Below are 15,803 nucleotides of genomic sequence, written 5' to 3' on the forward strand. Positions count from 1 at the left end.
CCTGAAGTTGAGTTCTAACTGTTTAGTCACCGCTCTAATTAAACTGGTCCAAATGACTTAATAATTACCAAGTCCCGTAGCTGATAGACTAATCACGGGAAATTACTTCCTACTTAAAAAAAAACTCGTTCCCTCTAATCGACTTTTTAAATAGACAGATTCTGACACTTTAGAACAGTTATTTCTTTTTTTTTAATAAACAGGGGGTTCTTCCTGTCATCTTAACTGACGAATGTGTCTCTAGATCATCTGGAGAATTAGAGCTGAGAATATTCTAATGCTTATCATGAATTGTATGATGTGAAATAATGCATTTACAATGTTCCATCTTCACGATGACTTTAATCACAATGATTAATGCAATCTTTGACAAGACCCTTCTGTAATTCAGTTCATGACGAACGTTGAACTTATGCCATAATCAGAGAAATTATAGCTGCATTAATTAATGATATAAGTACGCAATGCTGGGATAATCATGACATTAAATTCGGGGAAATCGAAGGCTTTACTCTGCCTGCGACCTTCAACTGTCAATAGCTACCAGGTACCTGATTTACCGATTTGGTCATCAGGGGTGCAAATGTTTTTTGTTTGTTTGTATGGTGTTTTTACGTTGCATGGAACCAGTGGTTATTCAGCAACGGGACCAACGGCTTTACGTGACTTCCGAATCACGTCGAAAGTGAACTTCTATCACTAGAAATACACATCTCTCACTCCTCAATGGAATGGCCGAGAATCGAACTCGCGACCACCGAGGTGGGACGCCAACACCATACCAACCACGCCACTGAGGTGCTAGGGGGGTTGCAAATGAGGTTTAATGGATCTTGCCTATTATTATTAGGATACGTGGACAAAATCAAGGCGCGATGCGGAAAAGTTAAAAGCATTGGTGTATTCACTGTTATCGACAAGTTGGAAACATATCGACAACGATCTGTGATTTTGCTGACAAGTTGAAAACATCGTGGTAATCGCTATTGTCAGGAAGTTGGGATTATATTAACAACAATGTTCATGTTTCATCATCATAGTACACTTAGTCAGCAGGAGCATTACAAAAGGTTGTTGTCAATATGTTTACAACTTATCAACAACTTATTGACAAATTGGATACAACAGTGTTTTCAACTTCTCTGCTAACTACCTGGATTCACCTTTCACTTATATTAAGGCACCGTGGGTGAGTAGTGTATTGCCCAAATCATGATTGCTAGGTCAGTAGATCCCTCCAAGCCTACCGCTCACCAGTTAACCCAATGGTGAACGGCACAGGTGTGTGTTGGAATCAAGAGAAAATAAAGGAATGATTTAACAACCCCATCCCCCTCTCCAACCTCAAAAAACCCCAGACCAAATGAACAATTCTACAGGCTGTTTCTCCTAATACCCCATGTGTCAATGAAATAAAAATTGCCTATAAAAACAAAGAGCAATTAAGGGAAACCCGGACATACACGGAGCAACCGCATGCCCCGAAGGAGCACCGGATGCCCACGGAGATGATAAAGAGATGATTCCACCGGAGGGAGGTTGCTTTAGAAAGCTTGCGCGCGGACCTGGACCCTGAAATGGAGCAAATGTCAATTACCTCTATTTGTCAACAGATTCTTCCCGTTAATGTGTGGATACTTTCTGAATAATTACTCTTAGTAAATAACCTCCCCCCAAAACCCTCCCCCCCCCCTCTCTCTCTCTCTCTCTGTTTCGTGAGCGTTGCAATCAGCTATTATGAACCAAACTCTCTCTCTCTCTCCTCAGTCATACGAGGCAATCTGAACTTGAAAACACTTCCTGTTGAGAAGACGCAGTTGGATGACTTGGGAAATACTATGATTAAGTATACTTTTATGCCGCCACAGAGCATCTTGAATTGGTAGCCGGGAGATTATATGTTCGAGCCAAAGAGAGAGAGAGAGAGAGAGAGAGAGAGAGTAGCCTCGTAATTTCACACTGCAATAGACGTCAACAACAGGTTTTGTTTAGGCTAGTATATCATTTATTTCATTTTCAGTAGCGTCATGTCGTATAGCTTTCCCGCCTGGTTACTGAATCCTGCTCCCTCTCTCTCTAGAGGTAGTACCCAAAACCCCATCATCTTTCAACTCGTGTCTCATCAGTGATGGATATTGTCTGCAAGAAAAAAAGATAATAAAGCGGGTTAATGAAAGACCCACAGAGACAGACAATGGAAATAGGGCGTGTGACTCGCCTCCTGCTCTCACATGACTGACTGAACAAGGAAGAAGAAGACGAAGCTATAAAAACAAAACAACAAGAGCGCCCCAAGCGGAAGAAAGTTGAACCTCCTTGAATAACGAGTCTTGTGCTCGATTGCTCCTAAATCTTCTCGTCTTGGAGTGACATAAATAAGAGCAGGATAGGCGCCATTTCAGTCAGGAAATGCGTTCATGTGATTAAACCTTCAGACGAAAAGATAAAGTGCTAGTAGAGACGCCGAAAAGGTAGTGAAATGGGTCAGAGGAAATTGCTGAAAGAGGAAAATGAGAAGTAAGAAGCCAACCGGGTTTATTCGGTTACAATTTATTATGTTGTGAGAGACATGGAGCGTGATTTCCTCTGAAGAGAATTTATTAAATTTGTAACAGGTATTTTTTCTTTTATAGAAAGCGTGTTTTCGAGAATCATACTCCATCACTTAACTGAATGGTGAAATACATCCATGTGTTGGTACTCATATTCAAATTTATATATAATACAAATATATATATATATATATATATATATATATATATATATATATATATATATATATATATATATATATATATATATCAAGCTCGACCACAACTATACAGTGCATTAATACAAAGATTAACAGGACCTCATTCAAACAAAAATCGTATCTTTATGAAATAATCAACTGGAACAAAAACTTACAATTGGCACAGAAGCACACAAGCAACTAAATGTATAAATAAGCGAAAACCACAGGAAAATGATAGACAGAAAGTCAGTACCAAGCGTTTTCGCATTTATTCAGGTATTGTCGGACAATGCGCCTTGACAATCCTAAATAAAGGCGAAAGCACTTGGTACTGACTTTCTGTTTATTATTTTCCTGTGGTATTCGCTTATACACACACACACACACACACACACTGACACACACACACACACACACATATATATATATTATATATATATATAATAATCATATGATATATATAGAGAGAGATAAGAGAGAGAGAGAGAGGGAAAACCTCACCTATCAAACACAGACCAAAATAATAATAATAAAAAAACTGTCACATCAAAAGAAAGGCAACAAGAAGCATAAATAGACAATTAACACCCATTTCCTCTGCTTTCTCCCAATCTACACCTAGGCCTCTGAACGCCATTAACAACTGAGGGTGATTATTATAATGATATGATAATGATAACGATGAGATCTTACTGATTAAGGGTCATTTCGCCAGGGCTTTTTTTTATTATTAGTATTAATGAGCCCTTTCAGGGGGCCGGTTTAATATATTTTATGCTTTATGGGGGGCAGGGCTGGGTGGTGGGGGAGCTAGAATAAACCCCCATAGTCATTTCGTTGACAGTTATTAATACCCTTTGTTTTCATTGCTATCAACATCGTAAGTTATCAATAATAACACATTTGTCATTCACGTCATTTCTACTCATGTTATTATAATCGTCTTTGCAATTGCCACTCTTATTCTCATCATCAATGTCACTGTCATTCCTGTTATTACTACAGCTTGTTCATTTAAGGTCAATTCTTGAATGAGTCTTATCTTATGCTTGCGGGACGTTCGTTTGGCGGCCGGTGATTGGCTGGGAGCTGCCTACTACCTCCCGGTACCAGCCAATCATCGGCCGCCAAACGAACGTCTCGTAAACATATATATAAGGCTCAACCAAGAATCTACCTTAAGTGAACCAGCTATAGTCGTCTTCATTACAAAATCGGATAAATAATGGCATAGGAAGTGCAGGATTTTAGACGATTATTCTTATACTTATCTTGATTGATATTGGTGATGTGTGGTAAATTATGTTGCAATAATAAAGCTTAACTAAGCTTAATTGCCAGTTAATACAGATAAATAGAGACAAACTGTATGACGAGATTGAGTGAGAGAGGGTATAAATCATCACGGGCACTTACAGAGAGAGAGAGACAGACAGACAGAGAGAGTATAAATCACTATTTACAGAGAGAGTGTGTGTGTAAATCACGGGCATTTATAGAGAGAGAGTATAAATCACGGGCATATAATTATATATATATAGATATATATATATATATCTATATATATATTATTTGTATATATATATCATATATATATAGAGAGAGAGAGAGAGAGAGAGAGAGAGAGATGACCACGAATACGCGACACATACCTAGTTACAAACAGAAGGAGAGAGAGATTGACCAAAAGTTTAAAACACATGGATGGGCATTTACAGAGAGAAAAAAATGACCACGAGCACACGACACATACCCAATTACACCCAGAAGCAGAAAGAGAGAGGGAGAGAGAGAGAGAGAAAGCCCATCACGGCTCATTATAACTTTCTACGCCCTTGTTTTAAGACATATTTTGGTCACATGGGGCTGGGGTCATTTTCTACCCTCTGCCGTGTATTTATTATCCAGCGAGAGTTGTTGATATCATTACGGAACGTTAACTTTCTCTCTCTCTCTCTCTCTCTCTCTCTCTCTCTCTCTCTCTCTTGCTACTCTTTTTCTCTCACCAAATGCTATATATAAAGGCACACACTCACGCCCACACGTACACACGCCCACAGGTAACAAAATAAACGCGCATATTTTTCGCCATTTAACCTTGTCACCTCCTCCGGAGGGGAGCAATTTCCTTCATTCTTTACCAACTCCTGAATTCCTTCTCCAACCACCGCCCCCACCCCCGCCCCACGTCAACCACTGCGCAGTTCAACCTTCCCTTCTTTCAGGAATAACTGTAAACCACCCTCGGAGGAGAGAGAGAGAGAGAGAGCCTAGTGAGGGTCGCATGAACCATCCTTGTGATTGTGAAAGAACTGACTATCAGACCTATCTCTGAAATTCCCGTACGTGTATAAGTCTAGAAGTCTAAAAATCATGCGGGCATTAGTCTGAAGCGTCTCTGAAATTCCTGTGTACGTAAGTATATAAAAGCCTCTGAAATAGGTACTATGTATATCTCTGAAATAAGTACTGTGTATAAGTCTAAAAGCCTCTGAAATATGTACTATGAATATCTCTTAAATAAGTACTGTGTATAAGTCTAAACGCCTCTGAAATCCCTGTATACATAAGTCTAAGAGTCTCTGAAATAGGTACTGTGTATACCTCTGAAATAAGTACTATGTATAAGTCTAAAAGTCTCTGAACTAGGTACTATGTATAACTCTGAAATAAGTACTACATATAAGTCTAAACACCTCTGAAATTCCTGTATACATGTCTAAAAGCCTCTGAAATAGGTACTATGTACACCTCTGAAATAAGTATACTATGTATGAGTCGAAATGTCTCTGAATTCCTGTATACATAAGTCTAAAAGTCTCTGAAATAGGCACTATGTATAACTCTGAAATAAGTATACTATGTATAAGTCTAAACGTCTCTGAAATTCCAGTAGACATAAGTCTAAAAGTCTCTGAAATAGATAGTGCTATGTATATCTCTGAAATAAGCACTGTGTATAAGTCTAAACGCCTCTGAAATCCCTGTATACATAAGTCTAAGAGTCTCTGAAATAGGTTCTGTGTATACCTCTGAAATAAGTACTATGTATAAGTCTAAAAGTCTCTGAACTAGGTACTATGTATAACTCTGAAATAAGTACTACATATAAGTCTAAACGCCTCTGAAATTCCTGTATACATAAGTCTAAAAGTCTCTGAAATAGGTATACACTATGTATATCTCTGAAATAAGTACTTTGCATAAGTCTAAACTTCTCTAAAATTCCTATATGCATGTCTAAAAGCCTCTAAAATTTGTTTATGTACGTCTAAACATATCTGAAATTCATGTGTTTAAGTCTTAAAGTGTCCGAAATTCCTGTGTGTATAAGTCTAAAAGGTTTGAATATGACCAGCCATTGATCGAATATGGCATTTATGGTCTTCCTATTTGAACCGGAAACCAAGTTCATGTGACAGTTAATAGGCTAATGGCGATAAGTCTATTTTTCTCTCTATCTCTTCTTTGTCTATTTTTTCCTATTCCTCTTCTTTGTAAAGTTCAGCTTTCAAAAGTACACTTACGCATTGCGTGATTCACTCGAGAGAAAATCGCTCCTCGTTCTAAAAAAAAAATAAAAAAAAGAAACCAGTGCGCTGTTGCGCTACCTCATAATAATGCTTACGACCGTTACGCGTGGGTGACGTCGATGGCCCATGGTATAAAACCTAATTTCGGGATGTGTTTTCGCCTCAAGGACTCTATTCTATACTTCCGAGGCGGAAGTAGCTAAGACCTAGATTATTGGTCGCGATATCACAGAGTGTAAATTCCTGCGATGCTTTAAAATGGTGCAAACTCTAGACCTGTGTTCATATTTTTTTTCCATATTTATCCTTATTTTTTGTCAAGAACTTGTTGAACTGATATATATATATATATAAAAATTACTTCCCTGGCCAGGACGTCATAAATAAGATAATGAACGAGAGAGAGAGAGAGAGAGAGAGAGAGAGAGAGAGAGAGAGAGAGAGAGAGGAACCGAAACATTATAGTACCAATTACCTAAGAATCACTGCAATTTCCATCCTTGGTTTCTCACGGGCGTAAGAAATAAAGACCAAACTCAAGGCACACGTTCTCCAACCATAGAAAGGCTGCCAGGCCAGGGTCTTTCACGTACCCAATTTCACCGACGAATCTCAAGGATAATGACCAGGTCGATGACCCGTATAGGCTCCGTGGTAGTGGTGCACAATTAAGTAGTTGCTAAGGAACGGTATGCCCAAATGCATTCAGGGTATCGAATGGCTGGAATGCGTAGGGCATTCTTCATAGCTTCTAAAAAGCTTTTAAATTTCCAAGCAGCATCAAACGCCATTCTTGGAATCGACGGAAACGAAGACTAGACCGATATACTTCGACCATGCAGTGACAGCAAAGAAACGCGGTTTATAGAAACGATATCACACGTGGACAACGATGACCTGGCTATGACGCAAAAACAATATATAAAAAAAAAACAGCTTTCGTCGATGACAGAACCCGGAACATAAAGAAAAAGAGAGAAAGAAAGACGCACAAAACGCACGCCTGACCTAGATTCTCGTCCACTCACTCCATTTGCCCTCTAGGCGGTGGTGCGTTCGAAGTGGACCCCTATACCTTAGACCGAGGTAGGTTTTCGTCTATGAAAAACCTTATTCCCTGTAGACCAGCGAGCAACCTCTGCCTTGTTATTGTTGCTGATCACGTCTAACAGCAACAAGAAGACAGACAGCTTGTTGGTTGCTCCATAAGTGCAGCTAACTCTGACAAGAAAACCGAGGTTCTACAGTTACTGGTGACTGGTTGGCTCTGGGCCAGTTAACCCGGCATGCAAGATCTCTTGGAACCGCAAGGCCGGCTCCAAATACTGTCTCGCCCCAGTAGGTAGCAATAGAGCTGCTAACCCACTACTTTTCAATGAGGTATCCTTTGTGATTCTGATTTGAGGTCTGAAACGCAGTGCCTAACTGACAGATCGTAAAACACTTATTTCCTTTGTAGCAACTTTAATCGTGAATAACCATCGTTATCATTAGTACTATTCTCATTTAAAAAATAAAATGTTAGATGGACCCTAACACCAATATCAAATTGAAACTGGACGCGAAACGATATAAAACACAACTTTCTTTAACTCCGTTAATGACAAATGATTGCCAGGACTTTCACAACCATCCTAAATTATGTGCATATCTTGATATATACCACATTGCTCCGGAGTGCCTTTTGGGTAGGGTGTATCTTCTAGGGTCCATGACCTGGCCGATTCTAAACAGAACGGATTTCGCATTCTGTCCTGAGTGGAGAGAGAGAGAGAGAGAGACTGTGCCGTTTACCCTATGACATGATCAGCATAGCAAGAATCGCCCTAGACCGATAGAGGTAGTCTGTCAATAAAATGATTTATTGACAACCTCTATTATCTAAGCATTTAACCAAATCAATATCACATTCACACATTTAGTTCCTTCCCGAATAGGCCTCCCTGAAGGACAAGAGTCCGTGCTGGCATAAGACCAAGCAGCTAGACTCTGTCGATGACAAAATGCTTTTCAGGGTCAGCCTAGAACCATCTTCTGTACAGGGCTGCCAATTCTACGAGACGCATATATACAAAGACGCCGGGAACAACTGTACATACAGTACACATGCCACCGGATATGTAACGGATCTGTTAGTAATGTCGCTTCCTGGTTTCACAAAAAGGAATTTAAATTGCTAAAATGGGGGGAGAGAGAGACACAGAGGTTAGCTTTCTTTAGGCCTAACCTTGGACGTGACGATTGAGTATTGAAATAAACCAATTATTCTTTCCCTTTCAACATGGGATGAAAATATGAGGGTTAGAAGGCTTATTTCACAAAAGAAATTATATATATATATATATATATATTATGATATATATATATATATATATATATATATAATATAGATATATATATATATATATAATATATATATATATATATAAAGATACTCACCCCTTCTTACCCTTTAATAATTATAGAACAGTACAATACAACCGTGAATTTTTGAACGCGCATACAACGTGACCCTCGAACATCAACAATGAAAAATACGACCCACACAATGACCATTCAAGACGAATATTATCAAAGAATAGCCCCAATTATTTCGGTACGTAATTCCTACGTACATTCAACACGGGAGGTCACGAGGTCACATGGGGGAAAAAATGGTCAAGGTCATCAAGAAGAATACAGCACTTGAGGTAAACCCGTCTCTCTCTCTCTCTTCCTCATCTCTCTCTCTTCATCATCATCTCATCTCTCTCTCGTCTCTCTCTCTCTCTCATCTCTAAGCTCTCTCTCTCTCTCTCTCCGTCTGTTAACCGCAAAGAGTATTACTATTTACAACGTACAGTAAACATTACCGCGGTGAGGAGAGCAAATAGTGCGTTATATATAGTTATATATACACGTCCGTATAAGACAACAACAGTTATGAGTATCAAAGAGTAGTAAAGATTAATGTGAATGGATATAGGCCTAGTTAATGGATATAAGCCTGAAATGAATTATACATAGGCCTAGTTCACAATAGAACCACAACTAAAAGCAATGTAAATAAAATAAAAAATGGACATTAATAAAAAATACCTACATATAAAACTAATGATTTAGCCTTGGTTTACAAAAATGAAAATGTCAGAAAAGGCAGTTTTAAAAGTTGAATCTCAGACGGTGTGGATACAATTTCAGATTAATAATAATAATAATAATAATAATAATAATAATAATAATAATAACGGTTATTTTCGGAGAATACTGTTGTGATCTCCGATGCGAATGGTTGACTCTAGAGCACCAGCAGGGAATGGTATATATAAAGCGTAATCATAACCAGGCGAATAAGGAATAACAGAAGAAGGCTTATAACTGATCAGAACAAAGAAATTATGAAGTTAGACAAAAATCAAACCATAAAATAAGAAAGAAAGAAGTCGCACTTCTAAACACGAATCAGTAAGAGGACGTGAAATCAAACTCGTCATAAGAATAGCAAAATATGAAGTCACGATTTGTAACACGACGAACAAAAGACAAAAGAAGTCACATTCCGACCAGGGGGAACAAAATGAAGTCACAACAACTTCGACCCTTGAAAAACAACAAAGGGTTAACAGAGAATGGTTTCCTCGCTGCTTCAAACGGGTCAACTTCATAGAGGTGAAAGTCAGGTCAAAAATAACCTAGGGTGTCAGACCTATACATGACTAAGGTCAAAAAGGGGGGGGGGGGCTCTAAGACCGTTGTTATTGTAGTAGTAATGTCTTGTTTAACAATCATAATTAGTAGAATTAGGCCTATCATTAAGGTGACTCAGGTATTATTATTAAGTTAATATAAAAATCGATAGCTGTAAAAGTTCTTCAGCTTCTATACATTTTTTATTAATAATAATAATAATAATAATAATAATAATGCTAAGGCCTATCAGTAAGCTGACGCAAGAATTACTTAATTTAATAAACAATTGCTGCCAAGATCATTAGATTTTTCTTTTATAGACATTTTTTTACGTGATTTTAACCAATGTTTTACAAGTACAAAATTCTAGTCTCGTGTGCCGTAGGACTAGGCCTATCTATAATTCAAAGATGTCATTGAATTAAGTAAATGATTCTGGTGCTGTAATAGTATTAGAATTCCTGAATAAATAGTTTTAACGGTATAATAAATACAATACCAATTTTTATCGTTTGTTTTACGTAACATCTCAGTGGCATTCCTCCTTAATTAGACAGTTGTTACGCCAGATAACTCACAATCAATCAATCCCTTATTAGACCACGCGGTGCAAGAAACCGTTACGTACAGCCACGCCCACGGACATTCAAATTAATTGTGCATCCTCACCTCTTAATTTAATTCTGTCCCTTCACGAATACACGAAGTAGAGATGACGTCTTCGTCAGTAGACGCTGCAACAGCTACTTGCTACTTCTTCCGACGCGGAGGACGAGGAGGAGAAGATCCACTTGTGTCACGGACACACCCGTAGGTCAATGCCAACTAACCAACCGGTCGACGACGGCGGTGATCTTGACCTGCTCCACTCCCATCCCGCCGCGGCGGCGCTGCCAGGCGCATGATTCTGGAAACGTTATCGTACGTCGATGGATCTTCGCTCGCTCTTAACTGTATTTATAGTAGTTTTTATTTTATTTTTTTATTTACAGCTTCATTTCGCTGTGGGAAAGTTTAAAATAATAATTCAGTAATTTATCAGTAGATTAGTTCGTGTTTTTATAAGATATTTATATCGAATTGCATTTTTAAACAGTAGATTCGTGACAATTTGGTTCTTTAAGAAAATAGAGAAATCATCTTTTAATATTCCATAATTATACATTATAATAGATTCCCAGTCATTTATTATATATTGACAATGAACTTTTAATTTTTATTACGATTTACGATAAAATTTCATTACACGTATAACGCAAATGCATTTTTATAATCCATAAATATTAAGTAATTTTGAACCACTTCAAAACAGTGTCAGAGATTTCTACGCAGGATTAGAAACCAATCATAAGTCCCCGGCCTTCCCCTCCCCCACCCCCATAGCTCTCTCTCTCTCTCTCTCATTGTATCCGTTAACAGTCAAATGACACGACCAAGCACAGTGATTGCCAATTGTAATTATATGCTCTCTCTCTCTCTCTCTCTCTCTCTCTCTCTCTCTCTCTCTCTCTCTGTGTGTGTGTGTGTGTGTGTGTGTCCTTTGAATTATGAGTTATAAGCGCTTCTTCTGTCCCGGCCAGGATTCGAATCTGGGTCTCTGGTTGAGAAACGACTTTGGCCGCTGTTTATTGCTGTTTCTACGAGTAACCTCTTCAAAGAAAAAAAAAGATATTAGCTTTGTATAACAAGAAAAACAACGAGAGAGAGAGAGAGAGAGAGAGAGAGAGAGAGAGAGAGAGAGAGAGAGAGAGAGAGAGAGAATAAAATATATTACAGATGAAATACGTACTCATTGCTTAAAGCAACTAATGACATAAAGAACCAGTAATGAATTTTAAATGGAATATATTTATATACATATGTGTGTGTAAATATACATGATATATAAATGCATATATTATATATAAATTTATATATAGATATATAATTATATATATAATATGTATATATAGTTATATAAATAGATAGACATATAATTATATATATATATATACATACATACATACATATACTATATCTCACCGGAAATTATGTCCAACCCAAAAACAAAGAATGACTTCGAACTGAATTCGACAACTGCAAGAAAATGTCAGTCAGCGTCTACGGAAAAAAAAAATCAAACAAAATAAAAATAAACCTTTGCAGCCGCACATCCGGGAATCGGTGACGTCACGGCGTGATACCGGGTAGGGCTCGAGGTCTATAAGAAATTTAGTCTTCGACAAAACTGTGACATCGAGAGCGCTTTTTAATGTCGTCAACTTGTCACATACCACAACAGTCGTGTATCTATTTGCTACTGCTTCCTAACATACCACCGAGGTTATTATTATTATTATTATTATTATTATTATTATTATTATTATTATTATTATTATTATTATTATTCTTTAGAAGGTTAACCTTATTCATATGGAACATGCGAACATCGGCCATTGACTGGAATAAATAATTCCAAAGGATATTATTATTATTATTATTATTATTATTAAACTTGGAATAAATAATTCCAAAGAATATAGTGTTCATTACAAAGAAGTAACAGACAACAGCCAATATTAGACAATAAACTAGAACAATAAGAAGGAAAGATTATATGAAGCAGTGTAAACTCGAGGTTGGTGTCGGTATCATGCGCGAATCCAGGCCACTGCAATGCATTGCCGGTGTAAACTTTTGTTAACCCTAATATATATACTTTAACGAAATATGACAGAATCCAGCTTTCTAAAAGAAGGCTTAAAAGTGAGAATGTTAATATCAGCTATTGAGTGTGCAAATCGTCTCATTGATTGCAAAATAAATATGTAAAATGTACAGTTATTCAGGAGCATACTTTAACTAGGCCTACAGCAGTGAATATCAGCCAATGACTGTGCAAATCGTCTCATTGATTGCAAGATAAATATGTAAAATGTATAGTTTTTCAGGAGGTTACTTTACCTAGGCCTACAGCAGTGCACATCAGCCAATGAATGTGCAAATCGTCGCATTTATGGCAAAATAAATATGTAAAATGTAAAGCTTTTCAGGAGGATACTTTACCTAGGCCTACAGCAGTGAATATCAGCCAATGAATGCGCAAATCGTCCAATTTATTTGGAAAGAAATCGGTAAAATTTACAGTTATTCAGGAAGGTACTTTACCTAGGCCTAGTACAGAAGATGCTAGAGCTCACATGAATAGATAAACACGAGTTAAGAGACGGACAGGTAATAAAATGCTAAATTATTGTCTAACCAAATTGCCTGTCGTGTATTGAGCCCACAGAGATTCGATTTGGCGTCACCCGAGACCTATTTCCTGCGTTCCAATATCGTGATCAAGTCACTGCAATCGTTACAAAATGAAAGATTTTGAATGATTTGCATTTTATCAAGAGTCTATCCAGTGCTATCTTTTTACTGATATTGTACCAACACGTCAGCATTTTTCCTACCATAGCTTAATCTATAAAGCTGTAATTACGCTGTTGGCATTTTTATAAGAGTATGAATATACCGGTTGGATGGGGAGTAAAATTTTGAAACTGGCAGCTTAACTGTGATTGACAATAAGATTATCATTACTCTGAGTTTACTGAAATCTATGAAGTAATATATATATATATATATATATATATATATATATATATATATATATATATACATATATTATATATATATATATATATATATATATATATATACACACACACAAGAAAATAAACATCAAAGAAACCAAAGGTTGATATACATCGGAACAGGACAAATATATAGGCCTAACACGAAAAAGATGTCAGCACAATACTTCCGGTAGAAATTGAAAATATAAGAATGTATAAATATATGAAACCAGTGAAACAATACCGATAACGGAAAGCTATAAATAAAAAAAATACATATATAAAAAAGAAGACACCACTCAACTCACTTGGACCGATCTAGGGCAGCCCACGGGCTAGCCCCCCGGGTAAAAAAAAAAAAAAAAAAGTCATATATTTTGGGTATACCGACAAAGTCGTACCTGGAGGCATTTGGAAACGATATTGGTAGGGTAGCGATGGTGGGGGTTGTGGGGTGGGGTTCATTCCGGACACACATGCACGTACAATGTCGCAAAAACAAGGGGGAAATAAAATAAGAAAGAAATAACAGACCACTTTCCTCTCTCTTTGCTGGTCATTCGTCTGAGAATATTCTTTCTTATTTTATTTCCCCCTTGTTTTTGCCACATTGTACGTGCATGTGTGTCCGGAATGAACTCCACCCCACCTTCTCCCGCCCTAGTCCCCACAACCCCACCATATATATATATATGTAATAGATATATATATATATATATATGTATATATATATATAATATTATATATAGTATATATATATATATAAATATATATATATATGTATATATATTATGTTTATAACTGAATCACGAAAGTTAGGAACGTGATAAATCCATAAATAAAGATATATGCCACGAAGGAAAAATAAACAAAGGAGTAACTGCAAGACCTTTCGACGTTTCCACGTCCTTTACTAAGCAGAATTGACATACATGAGGGAAAAGACAAGACAAGAAGATTCGTATAACTGACAGATAGGGATTATAAAGAGTACCTAGAATCCGACACACCTGGAAGATGAGTAACCTTTCCAAACAAGCATAAACAATGGGTGCGATTAAAAGTTTAAGATAACCATCTCAGATACAAGGACAAGACAATTAAAGAATTATAGGTGACAGCTGTTCAGAATTTTGGTAAACAAAACCATATTCAACATATTCACAATACAGGTTAGACATACATTACAACGAAGATAATTCTAAGGCAGCTAATTTTTATTTAAGTCTGTAATTATATCTTTGAGGTCATTCTTAAGCATGTTACAAATACAAGGGTCTAAATGAAAAAGGCCACGACTAACATTGAAATTACAATGAAAAGTAAGTTGTATTAAAGCAGATTCTAAAAGATTTCGTGATAAGACATCTCTTGACCTTGCAATTACTGAACTACCAACCCAATTTATTCGGTGATTGTTTTCACTTAAATGAATGAATATTGCACGAGATGTTTGCCCAGTTTTTACAGAATACTTATGCTGGCTTAGCCTTACTTCTAGGCTCTTGCTAGACTGTCCGAGATAAAATGAGGGACAATCCATACATGGAATTTTATATATTATGTTGTTGCTTTCTCTGGGGCTATTTTTTATTAACATTCCTTTTAGTGTGTTATTATAGGAAAAACAAGGTTGACATTAAAAGCTTTTAACAATGATTTAATGGTTTCAAATCCGTTAAAATAAGGCAAACTGAGAATGCTCATAAAATTTTCTTTCTGCGTGCTACTTACACTATAAAACTTTTTGTGGGCTTTATTATAACAAATATCTAATATGTGTGAAGGATAGCATAAATCTTTCCCTATTTTTCTTATGTATTCAATTTCTTGATCCAAATATTTGTAACATGTTTAAGAATGACCTCAAAGATATAATTACAGACTTAAATAAAAATTAGCTGCCTTAGAGTTATCTTCGTTGTAATATATGTTTAACCTGTATTGTGAATATGTTGAATATAGTTTTGTTTACCAAAATTCTGAACAGCTGTCACCTATAATTCTTTAATTGTCTTTTCCTTGTATCTGAGATGGTTATCTTAAACTTTTAATCGCACCCATTGTTTATGCTTGTTTAGGAAGGTTACTCATCTTCCAGGTGTGTCGGATTCTAGGTACTAATCTCTTTATAATCCCTATCTGTCAGTTATACGAATCTTCTTGTTTTGTCTTTTCCCTCATGTATTTCAGTTCTGCTTAGTAAAGGACGTGGAAACGTCGAAAGGTCTTGCAGTTACTCCTTCGTTTATTTTTCCTTCG

The 15,803-nt window shown here is 36.8% G+C and overlaps 1 protein-coding gene across 1 annotated transcript in view; it reads right to left on the minus strand.

Annotated features, from left to right (window-relative positions):
* The window catches only part of LOC135197253 (uncharacterized), a 31,741-nt gene extending 20,969 nt beyond the window's left edge, over positions 1-10,772 (minus strand). Inside the window, exon 1 of the mRNA XM_064224349.1 lies at positions 10,606-10,772. The gene's annotated coding sequence lies outside the window, so the exon portion shown is untranslated. The remainder of the gene's footprint in view (positions 1-10,605) is intronic.
* Positions 10,773-15,803: the final 5,031 nt, after the last annotated feature.

Source organism: Macrobrachium nipponense, chromosome 18 (genome assembly GCF_015104395.2).
Source record: "Macrobrachium nipponense isolate FS-2020 chromosome 18, ASM1510439v2, whole genome shotgun sequence".
NCBI lineage: Eukaryota > Metazoa > Arthropoda > Malacostraca > Decapoda > Palaemonidae > Macrobrachium > Macrobrachium nipponense.